The 18,686-nt window shown below is 40.9% G+C and overlaps 1 protein-coding gene, 1 long non-coding RNA gene and 1 other non-coding gene across 20 annotated transcripts in view; 1 reads left to right on the top strand and 2 right to left on the bottom strand.

Annotated features, from left to right (window-relative positions):
* ELMO1 (engulfment and cell motility 1) overlaps window positions 1-1,536 on the bottom strand; it is a 557,053-nt gene extending 555,517 nt beyond the window's left edge. For 2 of the 3 annotated variants that reach the window (XM_055084916.1, XM_024131642.3), the window contains exon 1: window positions 927-1,536. The gene's annotated coding sequence lies outside the window, so the exon portion shown is untranslated. The remainder of the gene's footprint in view (window positions 1-926) is intronic. The other variant, XM_028489880.2, reaches the window with a different exon arrangement.
* A 139-nt stretch (window positions 1,537-1,675) lies between these two features.
* Window positions 1,676-18,686, top strand: part of LOC102989652 (uncharacterized) — a 95,589-nt gene continuing 78,578 nt past the window's right edge. For 9 of the 16 annotated variants that reach the window (XR_008617353.1, XR_008617352.1, XR_008617345.1 and 6 more), the window contains exons 1-4: window positions 1,970-2,058; window positions 3,234-3,316; window positions 11,381-11,441; window positions 11,782-11,928. This is a non-coding gene — a transcript (uncharacterized protein). The other 7 variants (XR_003679757.2, XR_003679760.2, XR_003679768.2 and 4 more) reach the window with 3 other exon arrangements.
* The window catches only part of LOC114486290 (uncharacterized), a 107,924-nt gene continuing 91,672 nt past the window's right edge, over window positions 2,435-18,686 (bottom strand). Inside the window, exons 5-7 of the long non-coding RNA XR_003679781.2 lie at window positions 10,358-10,532; window positions 9,538-9,840; window positions 2,435-2,661 (exon numbers count right to left, since the gene is read on the bottom strand). This is a non-coding gene — a long non-coding RNA (uncharacterized lncRNA). The remainder of the gene's footprint in view (window positions 2,662-9,537; window positions 9,841-10,357; window positions 10,533-18,686) is intronic.

Genomic DNA, 18,686 nt, shown 5'->3' with positions numbered 1-18,686 from the left:
CACACACACACACACACACACACGCACACACACGCTCGCCGCCCTCGCGCGCGCCCGCGGCACCACACGGACTTCCCAATCCTAAACACACGCGCGCACCCCCGGGCCGGCTGAGTTCTGTATTTCCTCTTCCTCAAAGCTACTCTTGCGATCTCGGCCGCCCCTCTCTGCTCGGATTCCAGGGCCCCCGAAGCTCGGCTGCCTTCCTTCTCTGCAGGCACCCGGTGCGCCCCCTCTCTGATGCAGGGATCACCCATCGAAGCCCCCCACCTCCTTTCCCGGTCCCAGCGGGGACTTCGGCGTGTCCCCGGGAGGCGGGTATTTACTAACAGTCGCCCGGAGCTCCCAGATGCCCCAACCGCCCCCTCGCGTCCCTCCCGGCCCTCCACGCCTCTAGACCATCACCGCCCCCTCCCAGGAGCGCGCTCGCCGGGGGATTCCCTTCCATCTGCGAGTGCCTGAGAAAAGCCGGGAGTCCTAGCTGCCAGTCCCTTCTCCCGCGCAGCCTCTCGGGTCTCCAAGCCCACAATCCCACACTCTCCCTGTCCCCAGCCCCCCGGCGCCAGCAGCCCAGCCCTCGGTCAGCCCCCTCCAGCCCGGTCTGACCGAAACATCTCTGAGGGTTCCCTGGCCACCGGCCGTGCGCTCCCTCGTCTGCGCCCCTCCCTCCGCTCCCACTCGCCCTCCCGCCGCCCCCTCCGCCCTGACTTCCCCAACTGGGGCTGAGTGCCCCACGCGCCCGCAGCCTTCACCCCGGCGGCCAGCCCCCGCCTGCGCCGCGGCGCCCCCAGGGAGAAAACAAAAGTGTCTCCGCGGCGCCCAGAGTCCCCCCGCGCAGGAAGCCTCCTCCTTGCCCCAGCTCCCTCCCCGGTTGCGCTGAGGTCAGCGAGTCAGGGCGCCGCGCCAGCCCAGGAAACTTTACGAACCTGCCCGGGGTCGCAGGACGGCGGCGGCGGCGGCGGCGAGGGTTCCCAGCAATCAGAGCTCTGGTGACCCCGCGACCACTGAAGGGGGACCGGAGGGTCTGTCGCCCAACTCGGGGCCCCGGCGGTGTGAGTGGCTCTGCTTCTATCCCTTGCCCATCCTCGCCGGTTCGCGCTCGCCAGAGCACACGCACTTACACTCCGGGTCGGCCGGCTGCTGCGCCGCCGGCGGCCGCTGCTCTCACTTCCTCTTCCTTCCTCCTGCTGGCCAGAGACACATTTTGCATCTGCAAGGCATCCCGAGATTAGCCGCGAAATCTCCTCCCGAGCGGACGCTGCGGAGTGGCCGCCGTCGCCCCCCGCACCTGCGCCCGGACACGCGTGGTTGGCGCGTTCGCCTCCAGCCGGCGCCCTGACGCCGGCCCACTGCACTTTGCCTGGGGGATGGGGGTGCCCACGACTTTTTGAAGTCCCCCTACTTAAAAAGAAGAAAATGTCGAACACCGTGCACGCCTCAGTTCTGCTATAAATAATATGTGTGCAGAGCATGACTTCTCGAATGAGCTCACACGCGGCGTTTTGCAGGCACTAACTCCGTCACCGTCATAGCGCCACCTCCGGGAGGCCGAGAGTGCGCGGCATCTTTTTATAAGCTTTCAATTTGGGCAGCTGGTTTGGAATTTTGAGGAGAAACTTCGGTGGACTGTTTTAAAGCTACCTTAAGAGGCTGATGTGTTTGTTTTGACGTTCTGCCTGGACCCTTGGACGGCGCGACAAAAATAACAAGAGAACGTTTCCTCCTCCTCAGTCACCTGTGCATTTACCGACCAAAGGATTTATTTCTCATCAATTAAGCCAGGGACTCCCTGATTTTGCATAACTTTGCATAAAGCAAAACGTGCTGCCCCCAATTTGGTATTTAGGGTACATTATTTGATTCATACAACCTACTTCAGTCCTTTTCAAAGCAGAAAACAAACACGTTAACTCTGAGTAGCTGTCAGGAGGGAAATGACAGTTGTTGGAAGGTTTCAGGAGAAACACCTGTCCTCTCCAAATTCAGAAATATCTACGCTGGCTCTACCAGAAAAGGCAAAGGCAGTTGCTATACATTCCCTGAAAAATGACAAAGGAGGTAAGTCGGGGGCAGGGAGGCATTAGAATGTAAGGTGGAAGCAAACCTGTTCTTTAAGTTTCAATCCCACCCCCTAGCCCCCCAAGGAGACTTCAATTTTAACCATGAGCCAACTGTCCATTAGCAGCTAAGAGTTCCAAGCAGCTATTGAACGCTTGAAATGTGGCTAATGCTGAGATGTTCTGTTAAGTGTAAAATAGACACTAGACTTCGTGTGAAAAACAGAATGTAAAATAGCTCGTTAATAATTTTAATGTTGATTACATCGTTCCAACAAATGATGATAGTTTACATGTGATGACTCAAATGGGTTAATGTATTGGGTTAAGATATAAAATGTATATTATATTCACTAAAAATAATTTCACTGGTTTGTTTTTACATTTTTAACACGACTACTAGGAAAAGTAAGATTATACACATGGTTCTCATTAGCAGCTTCCATTATATTTCTAATGAACTGCCCTGATCTGACCCCTTATTATATGCATAACCCCAGGAGGCAGTATTAGTAGCTGGAATATTCAGGTCCAGATCATTATAAACCAATAACTTAAAACAGGATGATTCCAGGAAAGTAATTTCACTTCTTTATTTCTTCATCTGTAAATGATACAATAATAACAGTCAACAGGGCAGCTATCAAATGAGGTAATTTAATAAGCAGTCAGTAGATGGAGCCTTTACTAATGATGATGAGACTCTTATAGTGATAAGTATGAATCTGATCCACAACTTTCTAGCTAAGGCACATAAAGGCCTTTACTTTAGTGCAGACACCATGAATACTCGGTAAATGTTAGGTGTCAGAATTGTTCCAAGGGTAGACAGGGAACTTTGCACAGCAATTAGGCAAATCCACCTCCCTGTAACCTTTGGTCCCACAGCTCTGCCCTCTGCAGTTAACACAGAGTAAGTCACATCCTTCCTGCAAGAGATAATCTTTCAGATCTTTGAAGATAGTCCTAGAATTCTACCTAAACTTTCTCTTCTGAGGATTAAACATTCTCAGCTACTGTAACTCCTTTTCATGTGATATGGCTTCAAATCTCTTTCACCGTTTTTTAAAGGACACCTGTCTCTGCCTTTTAAAAAAGTTAGTTGTCATATAAATTAACTAGCTAACTAACTAACCATTAAAAACAATTTATAAGCTCTTGTCAATTATTTTTCAGATACATCTCACTGTTGATCCCAGTGCAAGAGGAAGACGAAATTCTTTGCTGTGTTACGATTAGGCCATGTCCATGCTTATGAGGTTAGTCTTGGAAACCAGTTTCTGGTCCACCTTCTCTAAGTCTCTTTGGATTTGATTCAGGCATCCAGTGTCTCCCCATGTTTGGGTTCACTGGTTCATTCAGTTACTAATGACCTTCTTAACTGTGCAATTACCAAGCCTTATTTTTCTATTGTATTCATAAAGACATCTTAGATGTGTCAAATGCCTTAGAGAAATCCACCTTCACCCTGGGCTAGCTGGAGGTCTGCAGTGGGCACTTTGTGTAGAGCGGGCAGTGTGGTGGTAACATGTAGAAGGACTCCATCTCTGGACTTGGTTGTTGGATATAAATTCCAGCATTGCCATTTACTAGCTGCATTACCCTATGCAAGTGACTTAACTTATGGACTAAAACCATACCTACCTGGGAGGGTTGAGTGAGGATTAAATGAGTTGATACAGTAAAGCTCTTAGAACAGGGCTTGGCACATAGAAGCACTCACTAAATGTTAGCTTAGCTATTATCTATAACAGTCCTCTAATCAGTAAATAAGAGCAACATCTCCTCCCTTTTCCCACGCATCAGTTTCTACCCATAGGGCAGGGAAAGAGCTAGTATCACGACTCTGATTTTATTTCAGCTCCTGGTCAGAGACTGGGCCATTCAATCATCAGGTCATGCTGTGGTAGAGAGGGTGGCCATTTTATAATAAGGATCAGAATCCACGGGCAGCTCATCACTAGTACTTGCAGTAAGTCCACCAGGGCAGGGCTAGGCTCTCTGCAGATGGGCCAGCCTCATCTACATCTCAAACAGTTGGGGAAGTGGACTCAGGATCTCCCCTATAGGACCACCCATCTCAGTTTCAAGATGGCTAGGAGAAAAAGGAAGCATGGCAGAGAGAGCTGGCTAAAGAACAAAATTCACTGAAGCCTGAAGTCTAAACTGCTTCCCGCAACCATGCTTACAAGACAGCTTTGCATTGTTGATGGATAGAGAGGTATTTGGGCGAATTTCCCAGATTTAATAACTCGATCCTGTGTTTCTAACATCTTTATTCTTCCTTGTGTTTACAGAACTCCAAGAGAGGAGGGATGAGTACCCAAATGTCACCATGAAACCCCAAATTGCAAAAATGGCCTGTTATATTTTTAATCAATGATGACTCATGTTGATCAACTCTTTCCTTCCTAAGCATTCACAAATATTCATTTCCAATTCATTTTTAAAAAACACTTAGTGAACTGCAAATAAGCCCTGTGCATTTAATAATACATTTCATAATTTGCTTCAGAATTTTGCCTCAAATCAGCCTCAACTTCCTTGATCTAAAGCTTGAAAAATCCATTCTCTTTTCCTGTCTTAGAATCAGGCTCACGATGGCTTGACTCCAGTCTTGAAACAGCTCTGGGGGCAGAGAGAGTGACCTCAGCTCCAGGAAGCTGCTGTACCAGAGATAACAATGTCTGGGTAGCAGGCAGACAGACACCTGCAGTCCAGAGCCACTGGGGTCAGCCCTGGGACAAGCGGAGTGCCAAGGGGGTCTGTGTGCCAGGGCCTTCCTTCTCTCCATCATTCCTTAATTCAGTGTGCACTGAAGGCCTTAAATGTGAGCTACCGTGGGAGGAAGGGAGGCTACAATGGTGAGCATGAGAAGCATGGGGGGCCCCTCCTGGCACTTCCAACCTAGTTAAGAAGACAGAATGTAGTAATAGTAATAACCCAATATTGGAGTACCATGTGGAGGCAGGGATGCTACCATCACCTGTAAGTCTCCCTGGGAAGCCCTGCTAGAGTTGAAACCTGAAGGGTGAGTGAGTATATGTTAGCCAGGACAGTGGGGGAAGGCGGTGGGCTGGGTAATGGGGAGGGGTTCTAGATCAAAAAAAGCAGTTTGCACAAAGGTCTATAGGGATCATAGTGCAGGCAAAACCTTAAAAAAGTCAATCTGGTTAAAGTGTGAGAATATCAGAATTGAATCTAAGAGCACAGGGCAAAAGCCAAAATTTGGAAGCCCTTGGCAGTCATACTGAATATATTAAGGATAATGGGAAGGCACTGAAAGTTTTTTGTTTGGGATTGTTTTGTTTTCCAAGTGGCATATTTTAAGCAAGAGACTATCATGATTGTTTTTTTATTTTAAAGGTTCATCCTACCGAATAGAGAATGGATTAGAGGGGAGACAAAAAGGCACAGATAGGGAGTCATTGCAGGAAGCTAAGGCTAGAGAAGATGGAGCCTAAGTCACCAAAACCAAGGGGCTGGGGAGAACTGGAGAAACGGAAATATTACAAAGGAAGCAGAGGGCCCGTAGAACAGATGGTCGGTCATCCTAGTTGTAGAGGCCCACAAACAAACGATTTGCTTTTGCCTTGCTGCCTCGGCCCAACCAAACACTGAACTTGGTTGGCCTTCTTGTAACCCTGTGTCCAACATGGTACTACCTGCAACACTTGCCCCCAGGTCAAGGATGGGCTCGAGAAATGTAAGGGGTGACTCTACTCTTGTTTGGCTACTGATCATTTCTGTGACACCATTACTCTGGGTTCATGCCCAGCAGATCCCCATTTCATAGTCATTATAAATTGTCCAGTGGTGGAGGACACCCATCAAAACATGTAAACTTTACTCCCTGCACCAGCTCACTCTGCTCTAGCCATCCCACCCTATTTTTAAACAAAAAATGTCTCCATGGACTGCCAAGTCATCCATTAACCAAATGCATTCTCCTGTTTGGATTTGTGTTTAGCAGGGCATTTATCAAGACTTTCAGATCTATATCCACTCTCTACCTCCCCTTGCCCAAAGAATGATGGCCAAAGAAATTGCATTGATCAATAACTCAAGGAATCCCTACAGTGTTACAGTAAACACTGACAAGAGGATTGACCCATCAGTCTCATCAGAGCAAAATCTGCAAAGTATTCAAATGTCCAGGCTTGCGGAGTTTACAGATATGGAAAGAAATCCCAGCTCTACTTCTTAATAGCCATGTGACCTTGAACAAATTATTGTATTTTTCTCTGAGCCTATAATATGGAGTTGATTATATGATGATACTTCTCTCAAGCAATGCCTAGCGTATAGTAAATACTCAGGAAATTTAGCCAAGATGAATGTTAACCACACTGCACTAGTAATGGCTATCAATCTCTTCTATAATGGTCAGGTGGAAGTACGATAATCTTTATTTTTTCTTTAAAAAAATTCTTAAAGGAATATATGTCAAATGTTTTTTTAAAATATAAAATAGTAAATGAAAAATAAAGCTCTCTCCCCTCCACCCCCGCCATCTCCAGTCCTAGTCCCTAGAGGTCAACACACTTAATCATTTCTGTTTTTAATTATTTAGGTGATTAGTGCCATGGTTCTAATTGTCTATACTATTATCTCTTGGTTTATCAATTTCATACAGTACCTATTTACTCCTTTCTATGAAAGATTTCTAAAACTTTGGCTTACCCCCTCTTTCTCAATTCTTCTTCTTTCTGATTATAACATCACATTTTGGTGTTTTATTGATGACAGTGTTTTATTTATTGACACAGACCTTCTGATATTGTCATTCGTGTCACTTCACTTTCTCTCATTCTTTTTATCCTATGAGTCTTTATATTGTCCTCTAGGAGAATACACTGGCTCTGTCTTCCAGCTCGTTTATTCACTCTTTAGCCTTGTCCATTCTTCCCTTTAATTTATTTTAGTTTTTTGTTTGTTTTTGATGATCAAAATTTTAATTTCCAGATTCTCTAATTGACACTTTTTATAATTACCTCTAGTGGATGCTGTGTGCACCACATGAACCCCTTCCCCTTTCCTTTCTACCCTCCACCCCCACCTCAGGACGAAGGTCCTCAGTTGTCAAATCACCACCCTGTCCCTGATCCCCCCAGGCTGCTGAGAATATCGGTGTTGATACCTCATGCCTGAGTACCTTTCCCTGAATTGCCTTCCCTTGCCCAGTTCAGAGCATCTCTTCAAGGCCATCCCAGCTCTAGAGCCAAAAAGAGATCAGCTGAGATTTCCTCCCATTTTAATTTTCTCTATATCTGATCCAGTCTACTCTCCAAAACTCTGGTGGCCTTTCTTTCTCCTTCCTTCCCTCCCTCCCTCCCTCTTTTCCTTCTTTCCTTCCTTCCTTTTCTGGTATGGCTACAAACTCTTCTTTTTAGCCCCAGGGGGTTGGGACTAGAGGAGGACTAGATGTGTGTAATTATGACATTATATTTCCAAACTTAATACTAGTTTTACATTTTCAGTGTTTATTACATTTATATTCTGCTACCTTCTTTCCTGACACTATAATGAAAGTTTCTTTATATATTGCCTATTAGTTGATTCTAAAAATTTTAAAGCAGAGTTTACAGTATTATATCATATGTTATTACACATGGCAGAGCCAAATAGCATGACTGCACTGAAAGAAAAGGAATATAATCCTATGTCATTAAACCAGTCACCCCTGAAGAAGAATGTGTCAGGAGTCAAGACTGAACAGATTCTCTCTTCTAAAGTCTGTCAGTTGTCCACAATTTGGGTATATTTTAACTTACTTCATGGAGGCATCGTGACTTTATGGTTTTTTCCCTCCTTGGAGTCTGAAATTGCCAGAACATATTAAAGTCTTCCATGTCCTTACACATGGAATCCACTTTACTCTTGAAGACATTCTCTACAGAGCCTTCAGATTTTCTGTCCCATTGTCACCTACTCCCTCACTGTTTTCCTAGAATTTCTTTCCTTTACCCTCTAGTTATGTCCCCCGTTTCTCGAATACCTTGTCTTCTGCTTTCTAAGACTCTTTTTTTTTCACTGAAATACATAACCAAATTATTTTTTTTAGAAAGTGTGAATGCAAGGCCAACATTTCTGAGAACCTTCATGTCTGAGACTATCCTTACTTTGCAGTTACATTTGATTGGCAGATTAGTAGCCATCAGAACTCTTAAAAACATGGTTTCCTGTCTTCCAGCTGATAAGAAGTCAGAGGTCAAAACCATCTTCTTCTTTTGTGGTTTGCTTCATGTAACTGTGTGTGTGCCTATGTGTATGTGTTTTCATTTCTAGAAGCACTTAGAATATTCTCCTTATCGTTGACATTCTGAACTGTTGTCAGGATGGAAATGGGTGTGGGTATTTTATCACCATTCCCTCTTGGCACTATGTAAGCCTTTCAAACGAAGACTTGTCCCTTTCAACCTCGGGAAATTTCTTTCTGTATTTTCTTCATTTTCATCTAATTTTTTATATTCTCTTTTCTGGAAGTTCTATCTAAATCATTGTTGGACCTTCTGTATCACATCTCCTTATCTCCTACGTTTCTTCCCTTTTTTTGCTCTGTGCTTTTCTAGAAGATTCCTGACTTTATCCTCTGACCCTTTTAGTGAATTCTTTTAGTATCAGCCATCAGGTTTTTTGGTGTTTTTTTTTTAGTATTTCTGATTGTTCAGTTTTTCATAGCAGCCAATTCCTTTTTTAAGGACATGTCTTCTTGAACCTCTTCCAGGATTCTAATGAAAAACTGTTTTGTTTTGTTTGTAAATTCTCTCTCTGTTTCCAGAATTATCTGTTAATTTGAGGTTCATTTTTTTCTCTTTGTTCACCTTGGTTCTTGTCCCTGGGACTGATGGTTTTCTTTGATAGTCCAGTGATCACAGATTATCAGTTTATATTTCCTAATATTTATGTCTGTGAACATGGATAGTATATGTGTAGGTATTTTCAGGCATATCTTTTAGTTTCTTCAGACACTAGCTTTCCATTTTTAACTAAGTGGTAAACAGTATTGATGCTGGTCACCCTCTAAATATAGGTGGGACCCACTGACCCAGCTGTTCTGTACTCAGTCCTGGATTATTGCTTAATTAAATTCCTTGAGTACTGCTCCGTAGTCCATTCTCGTTCCCAGTGCCTGCAGCCTCTGAGCCAGCATAAGGTTTGCTGGACAGATCTGCCCCTATGTCTTTGTATCATCCTTCCCCTGAGTCTCTTCTAAGTAGCATCTCCTTCCACTCTGATAGATGATCACGAAGATTGAGTCCACCTTCCATGCTACATAATTTCATCAAAACTCTGGCCTCTGTTCCCCCATTCTATTCTCTCTGTGGTTACCTATTGATCCCCTTTTGTATACCTTTACTGTTATTTCAATGGGATTTTTGGACAAAGGTGAGAAAACCCAAGTGTTCAGGCTACCATCTTCAACACAAAGCTCCCTTAATTTTCCAAATCACTTTACTCTAATGTAGCACCCACTTACTGAGTTGGCTGGAGATCCAATCTCGGTTGATTATATAGGTCCATCACCCCCTCCACGATCATATGAGTGGATGAGAATGTTTATGGGTGACCCCCAAAGAGGTCTTTTGGTCTGTGGCTTCTTCACGTTGGAGCCTCCATGTTGAGGGCTGACAAGTCTGCTGGCGTTGCAGCTCACTCTCTGCCACGCATGGAGATCTTGCTTGCCATGGTTTCCAAAGCCCTGGCACTCAGTTCCCCATGCTCTGGCCCCCATGCAGCCAAGCTTTCCCACTCCTCATGAACAGGAGGGCTTACCTGGATTCTTCAAAATGTCAGTGTCATGAAGATTTAAAAAAGAAAGAAGAAAAAAACCAGTGAGGAAAAAATAAAGAGATTATTCCAGACTATAAGAGATAAAAAATATTAATCACACATAAATAATACAATGAGTAAGTTTTTATTAGATCCTGATTCACTGGGGAAAGCTACAAAATGTATTATTGGGACAACTGGGGAATTTAGTCACTGTATAGTAGATGATATGCTATTTTTCACTTCCTTGTGTATAAAAATAGTATTGGGCTTATGGAGGAGAATGTCTTAACATATATGTGTGTATATATATATATATATATATATATATATATAAATGAAATTGGGCACAATGTAAACAATTCTTGAACCTACAAGGAGGGTACAAAGGCATTTATTTAAATAGCCTTTCAAATTTTCTATATGCTTGAAATTTTTCGAAATAAAATGTAAGGGACAAAATTATGTTTTTTGGAGGGAGCAGTCCTGAGTTATTTTATCGAAAGCCAGCAGGGACTTAGATTTACCTGTATTGGCTAGCTGATGCAGAATACTTGGGCCGATTCCACTGAATTAATAGATTTCTCCTGTAAGGTGCTCTCCCTGAGCCTTAGAATCTTGTCTACTGGAATGAAGTGGGGTCTACCAAGTTCTTGTAAAAAGCTACAAGAATATCTGAAGAGACATCTTTTATGTGAAACTCTATAAGGACAACAAAAGGACAAATTGAAAGTGACTGAACTCGTGTTGAATAAAAACTATACATATTTAATTGTTTAGTTAACCTGCATACTTATATTCTACAAATTCTATAGCATGAAACCCTGGCCTTAACCTCCAATTTTTTTCTTATTAAGCACTGGGTCTAAAGATCTATCTGGAGTTTCTTCTTTAGTCATCTGAGTTATAACTTGTCAATTAACTTTATCTAGGGCCTACAGTATTGGGAGGTGAAATGCTCCCTTCTATCTAGAACTATTACTAATTACTATTACTAATAATGTATAGGGTACAGGCAAATCCTCTTATAGAACAGCAAACACTCTGGATTTGCCTGTTACCTATGGTGTCATTTTATTTATCCCTCTATCCTTTGTGCTTCTGTAGGAGTTAGGTGTGATGAGCTTCAGGTTAAACATTTTTGGCATGAACACTTCATGGGTGATACGGGTGCTTGATGCTGCATCACATCCTATATGCATTGTCAGTCTGTGCCGTTCTTGGGAAGGTTGTCACCACCAGCTAGACTAGGCCAGTTAAAAAGTACATTTTCCTTTGACAACTAATAAGAAATCTGTGGGAGGATATTTTACACTGTACAAATAGCCTATTCCAGAACAATCTTTTACCCAGTGATTTTAGCATCTACTGATAATTCTCCCCAATTACAATTTAATTCCAGCTGGCTTCCTATTTACTTTAGTTTATTTCCCCAGTTCTGAATTCCAGTAACCATATCTCACTTCTCTTTCACCTACAAGGACCCTGGAATGGACGTTTATCCCTACTCTCACCTGGATTTGAACCTCCCTTCTTTTGTTCTCTTTCAGACTCAACTCATGTCGCTAGTCTTCCATTGTCTTTGCTCCAGTTTCTCTCCCTACTACCCAGGTAAGTACTGTCTCCTTCAAAGGCGGAAAGAATTTGGCATATATTGTGCCATAAGGGCTTATTTCTATCTAGGCATGCCATTTACTACATTAGCACTACATGCTTTTCAGAAGGATAGAGAGGGCTTCCAGAAGGATCTTGGTGGAAAATATGACAATGTATTTTGTCATGAAAGGGTCCCAAGAAAAGCGAAGAAACTGTTCCTTGTTTGCTTTCTGCTATTAGAGGTAATTTCATGTCTTTACTAATTAGTGGAATCAGAGAATTTTCCTGTCAAAGACCACACCTGCAATCTCAGCACCCTTTCCTTCTGCGTTTACTGGGTTAACTTCTCCTGCAGGACCCAAAGAAAGGCAGACACACAGCTGTGTAAAGATCACAAGCCAAGGAGGGGGAATTTGCATACTACAAACTTGATGTCGAATAGATGAAGCTCCCATCCTCGTGTTACAATGTTCCCATCAGCCTTCTGCAGTTTGAAGCTTTGGTAAGTTTTTTTCTAAGTTTCCTCTATTTTCACCTTTGGGGTTCATTATTCTTCTATACCTTGGTTCTTTGGGCCTCTATTCCTACTTTACTCTTTTTCCTATCCTCCATAAACAAATTTAATTTGCACCAGTTTCTTGATTTCTGTGAAAGTAAGGCCCTTCTGTTCTGAGCAGTAGTTTCTCTCCAGGTTGCGGGTTTAAAATGTTCTCTTAAACCATGAAAAGTTTTCTTGTGCCCCTTTGCAGTCAATCTCTCCCCTCCCTTCACCCAGCTCTAGGTAATCACTGATCTGCTCTCTGACACTATGGATTAGCTTTACCTGTTCTAGAAATCCATATAAACAGAATCATAGAGCATATACTCTTTTATGTCTTGCCTTTTTTCACTATGTGTGACGTTTCTATCAGTAGTTCACTTCTTACTGCTGAGTAGTATTGCATTGTACAAATATATCATTATCTATTCATTTATTTACTCATCTGTGGTTGGCCATTTGGTTTAGTTCTAGTTTTTAGTTATTATGAATTAAACTGCTACAGAAGTTCATGTAGCTGATGTGTGAACATATATTTTCTTTTCTCTTGGGTAAATGTCCTATTTATTGATTATGGCAATGATTCCAGGGCATATCAATTTGTCAAAACTCATCAAAAACTTAAACTTAAAATAAGTCATTTTGTCATTCAGTAGGGGGCTGGCTAAGCAAACTGTGGTCATCCATACCATGGAATAATACTCAGCAATATAAAGGAATGAAATATTGATGACTACTTGGATGAATTTCCAGGGAATCATGCTAAGTAAAAAAGAAAATCCTACCCTAAAAGGTCACACATCACACACTGTGTGATTTCATTTAAATATCATTCCTGAAATGACAAACCTATAAAAATGGAGAACAGATTAATGGTTGCCAGGGGTCAGCAATGGTGGATGGGAAAGTGAGGGAGAAAGGAGGTGTATGGTTATATAAGGGTTGCATGTGGGATCCTTGTGATGGAACCGCTCCTCTTTTCCACTGTATCAATGTCAATATCCTTGTTGTGATATTGTACTCTCTCTATATTTTTAATATATCTTCTTATATAGTACTATATTTTATAAAACAATATTGTGATACTTTACTATAGTTTCACTCATCTACTAGCTTGGGTAAACAGTTCATGGAATCTTTCTGTATTATTTCTTACAACTGCATGTAAATATACAATTATCTCAAAACGAAAATCTAAAAATTTTAAAGGGGTGAATTTTTTAAAAGGTGAGTGGATTGTGCCTTGTTCAAGTTGATTTTTTTAAAAGTTCTCCTTTCAGTCTGTAGAACTCAGTTGCCCCCTCCAGAGGCCAGTCAGAATTTTCCTGAAACACTGTTCCTGCTTTGTCGAGGCATATGACACATGAATCAGGCCCTCAAAGCCATTTCCCTCATCCACTTCTCTCCTTGATCACGTGGTCTCCAAGAATCACAATCACATCTTCCAGCTTCCCCTCATGGGTCACCACATGCAACTCGGGGCCAGCACACCTGAGCTCATCCTCTAGCTTGGTATCTCCAAAGACATATATACCTGGAGAAATTTAGCTCATCTATGATTTTATATACATTGATTTTTTTTGAATTGAGGTCCCAGATTTTGCTTGAAGGTTACTTTCATAAAGTTCCTCCATGACATCTATTTTATTTTAAGATCAAAGTCCCAATTTTTGCAGTTCTTTGTCAACACTCTCTATTGTTTGCCCCCAAACATGACCTTAACTCTTCTTTCATTTCAAAGGAAAAGGGGGGGATTAAATGTGAAAAGATAATTTAAAGACAGTGTAGTACTTCTACTATTAATTGCCAATTTTAAGGCTTTGGAGTTGATGTGATTCTTGTATTTAAAATTTTTTTTAAGTTTTGCTAAATTCTTGGATAAAATTTAGAGGAACAACATTAGGTTTCATGTTAATACAATAACATTTATTACCAAGTACAGCAATTATTCGCTTCTAAGCATGTGAATTTGTTCCCCTAATGAGTCTAGTATTTGGGACATGAACAGGGAACGTAAAGGGCAAGTGAGATTCCCTATATATTTGCCTGAAGGCAAAAATCTTAAATAGCATTTCATTTCCACGAGCAAAACGTTTTAGATGAACCTAAAGAAGGTAGGCCCTCTTTTCTGGAAAATACACCATGGATTTGAAGATAAGTTCAAGGTAGGTTACATGAATAACATAATTATGTTATCTTGAGTACTCATAACTGAGGTGAGATCTTCTTCAATTTGCATATGAACTTATGAAAATAGGAAAGTTCTGTAATATTGGGGGGAAATGATCTGTGGTTTATTCCAAAGAGATTAATTATAAAGAGAAAACAGTTTAGCATTCTAGATAGTGGGTTGTGGGTATGTTACTTTTAAGTAAGATAAAAAATAACTTTTTCTAGATATTGATATCCCTTGTCTGAAATTTCTAATGTGGAGTAGCAAGGATTAAGTAATGGGAGGGCTTTTGTTTGTGTTCAGTTACACAACAACTAAAGGAAAGATATTTTATCATCCGCATTTTAAAGATGAAGCAGAGACTCAAAGGGGTTAGGTGACTTGCCAAATTTATACAACTGTAAAGTGACAGATGCAAACTGAAAGCAAATTTCTCAATTCAGAGCCAGGATCATTCTGCTATAGTAGAAATCCACACCGCATCTCTCTAGCGGACCTTATGGGGACTGCTGAAGACTTAAGTTAGAAGCCATCAGATGACTAACTGTATTTGGAGAAAGGTGCCTTTGCAGTCATTGATATGAAAAAGAGTTGGTATATTACTATGTATTACTCTACAGAACACAGAACCTGCACTAATTTAACATTAGGCACAGACTTACTGAGTGCTATTTTGCATCAGGAACTGTGTATAAACAAGCCCTGGCCCTTGTCCTGTTTTACTTCATTCCTTATAGGAAGGAAAGAGGAGAATTGAACCATTCTATTTTGTGAAGTTTACTTTAAATAAGATTTGCTTTAGAAATCACCACTGTGATAACAATCTTACAAGCATCACCAGGATAGGATGATATATGGATTAAAGTGAAGAAGGAGGCACTCTAAATGTAGAGTATTTAAGTATATTTAAGTATATTATGAAGCCATTTCTAAGTTCATAAATACAGATTTACTTCATGATGCTTAATCACTTCACAGTATTTCATCTTATGAATTGTTGGAAGTTTAGTTTTTACATTTTCTTTATTATATACGGCAATTCAATGAACATCTTTGAACATACAACTCTAAACACTTTCCCTATTATTTCTTTAATAAATTCCTAGGAGTGAAATTGTAGGGTCAAAAGATGGGTGTATTATATATGTTGCTGCATTATTACCAAATTGCCCTCTGGAAATATTGTGCCAAAACAATGAACTCATAACTGAGCTTTCTGCTTCTAGTTGGTCTCTTTCCAATCCAAACTGCACATTCCCAGGCTAATGTTCCCAATAAGCTACTCTATTCATGTCTAAAACTTTTAGATTACCCATTATCTACAAATAATTCTAACTTCTAACACTAATGCCTTCTGCTGTCAGGCTAGCCCATCTCTTACAGTTTCATCTCTGCTACTTTTCTATATGATTACCAGGATTTAGTCAAATATTTCACCAAACAGGCACATATTGCAAAAGAAAGGCCTGTGTTCCTTTAACATCGGTCCCATAAACACTTTCAATTTATTGATCTCTTCACTCATCTTTACCTATTTTATTTCTTTCTCTCAGAAAGAAATACTGACCCTACTTCATTCCATATTTTAGTTTAAGTTTAAATATTTAAATTTAAACGTAAAGAAACTTAAAGTTGTATCAGTTAAACCCAGAAGACCACTGAGGAGGGTCTTCCAGGAGTCCAGGAGCTGACTGAAAATGTCTTTCCCTCTAATCCATCCTCCTCCCTACCACTAGATCTTGATTTCTAAGATGTAGATCTGATTATGTCACTTTTTTTAAGCCTCCAATAGTTCATCGCTACATACTAACAAGAATGTGAAGTATGAACCATACACAGCCCTTACCAGCACACTTTTCACCCTCATCTGCCAGAATAGAGGCATACATGTGTCTAGACACTTGACACCCACCTGAACCCTCTTCCTCCCAAAGTGATGCTTTAATGCATCTCTGCCTCTACTTCCTGTCCATCCTGTGGACAGGAAGCAGAGACACAATTGAAAGGCAAACTGTTAGTGAGGGAGACATTTTGAAATATTTGTTAATAGGTGTGATATTGATATACAATTAATTCAAACACATCATTAAAACACTAAAACTCCAAAAAGCAAATGAGCAAGGATATTAACAGATAGTTTATAAAAGGGGAAATGCAGGTGGCTTATGGAACATTAACGGAATTTAAATAAAATCTCAAAGAATTCAAACAACTATGACTAATTGTTTTCCTCATCAAACTAACAAATGTATGTTTTTTAAAGTTAGGATGATAGTGGTCCAAAGTTTAATGAGACAGACACACCTGTACATTCCTTGAAGAGGTAGAAATTGCTGCAGTCTTTCTGGAAAGTGATCTGACAAGAGCCTTAAAAACGTTCATATCTTTTGACCCTGAAGTTTCACTCACTCTTGGTGATGTATACTTAAGGAAATAATAAGGGATAGAGACAAACATGAGGGCTTCCCTGGTGGCGCAGTGGTTAAGAATCCACCTGCCAATGCAGGGGACACGGGTTCGAACCCTGGTCTGGGAAGATCCCACATGCCGCGGAGCAACTAAGCCCGTGCGCCACAACTACTGAGCCTGTGCTCTAGAGCCTGTGAGCCACAACTACTGAGCCCGTGCGCCACAACTACTGAAGCCCATGTGCCTAGAGCCCATGCTCTGCAACAAAAGAAGCCACCACAATGAGAAGCCCACGCACTGCAACAAAGACCCAACACAGCCAAAAATAAAATAAATTTATAAAAAAAAGAAAAGACAAACATGATTGGCACAAATGTGTTTATTCCAGCTTAGCTTATAGCTACAACAATCAAAAGTTGCATGAAACTCAAATGGTCAACAATAGGGCAGTGCTTTAATAAGTTACAGTTCATCCATCCATATAATGGAGTATAAATGATCATTAAAATGGCCTGTATATATGAAGAATTTTTAATGATGTTAGAAATTATATCATGTGGTATGCAACACTACATATCATTGAATGAAAAAAAGAGATAGATGTTTGTATGTACATTATATTTCAACTGTATAAATGCATATCCAAAAATATCAGTGCTCTCTAAGGATGAATTGTGTGTGTTTGTTTTACTTCTTTTGTTTGTAATTTAAACACCGGGCACATATTTCCTTTAAAAATTGCAAAAAAATTTTTTTTAACTATGCCTTGTATTCATTCATCCTAATGTCACTCTTATGTCTATCACTCCTATGGCGCTCAACAAATAAGCCAAAGAACTCAACTCTCCATGAAGATCATAAATTCCCCAAGAGCTTGAGCCTCTTCTTTTGCAATGCTGAATGCTTAGAAAAACTCAAAACCATTTGTGAGATGACTAACTGCATGTATGATTGAATGACTGTCTGCCTTAAACATCTCTTAGAGTTGAGTTGTGTCACTTTGCTCTCTTAATGCATAGAGCATTGATTTGAAGAGCCATATGGGTTCTGTTTTAAGGGGGCATCCATCCTGTGTATGCTCACACTTCCTGTGTGTCATTTCTTGATGTTTATGCATTTGGCGATCTCTTTAGGTAATGCATGTGACTCAACTTTTCTACCTGGCTGTTGCCTTAACTACTGATGGAAGTTTGTCAAATGTTTGGGGAACCTACTTTCTTTTTAAACATGCCTAGAAGCTACTGCTATAAGCACATTTTCATAAATCCAGTAAATAAAGCATGTACTACTACTTTTACTCAGACACTTCTCTTATGAATATCTAGGGCATATTGTCAGAGACCTTATTTAGAATATTGTCTTCAGTATTCCAAATTTAGTAGGAAGTTCACAGCGTTTCCTAAATCCCTTTCCTTCTAGCACTAAAAAAAGGGAAGGAATCATACCTAAGGCCTCCATTCATTTATTCTCAGCTACCAGCAGAATTATTTAAATTACTGCTAAGGATTATTCAACAAATCCATTCATCTTGTTACCAAAATTATTAGTGAATTGAGAAAGACCATTTTTCTTTAACTGAGGATGGCTAAGATTCCAGTGTTTATCCTAAGCCATTAATATCTTCTTTCTTATCTCCACCTCTTGTTTTGCAAAGGTTGGGAATGCAGACGTTGGAGTTAGAACTTGGGTCTTCATTCTGCCTCTACCACTCACTAGCTCTGTGGTCTGGTGTAATCTCTTAACTCTCTTGGATTCCTCATCTATGAAATGGGATAGTCAGAGTATCTGTCTCATAGGGTTGTTAGGAGTATTGAAATAAAATAATATTTTAGTTGGAAAATTATAATTCCCTTGAAGATGTCAGCTATTGTTAATTTAGCTGTGTAGGATAGTACAGAAATGAACGAAAAAACACTGTAACCAAGCAAGGGCTCATGTGCACACGGCACAGAAAGCCAAACTGACGGCAGGTGTTTGCAGCAAAGTCAGGATTTATTGCAGGGTGCCAAGCAAGAGAGTGGGAGACAAGCCTCAGATCCACTCCAACTTGGTCTTTGAGTAAGGGATTTTTTTTTTTTTTTTTTTTTTTTTTTTGTGGTATGCGGGCCTCCCTCTGCTGTGGCCTCTCCCGTTGCGGAGC

This window comes from Physeter macrocephalus, chromosome 5 (genome assembly GCF_002837175.3).
Source record: "Physeter macrocephalus isolate SW-GA chromosome 5, ASM283717v5, whole genome shotgun sequence".
NCBI classification, from domain to species: Eukaryota; Metazoa; Chordata; class Mammalia; order Artiodactyla; family Physeteridae; genus Physeter; species Physeter macrocephalus.
This window is presented reverse-complemented; position numbering and strand designations above follow the sequence as displayed.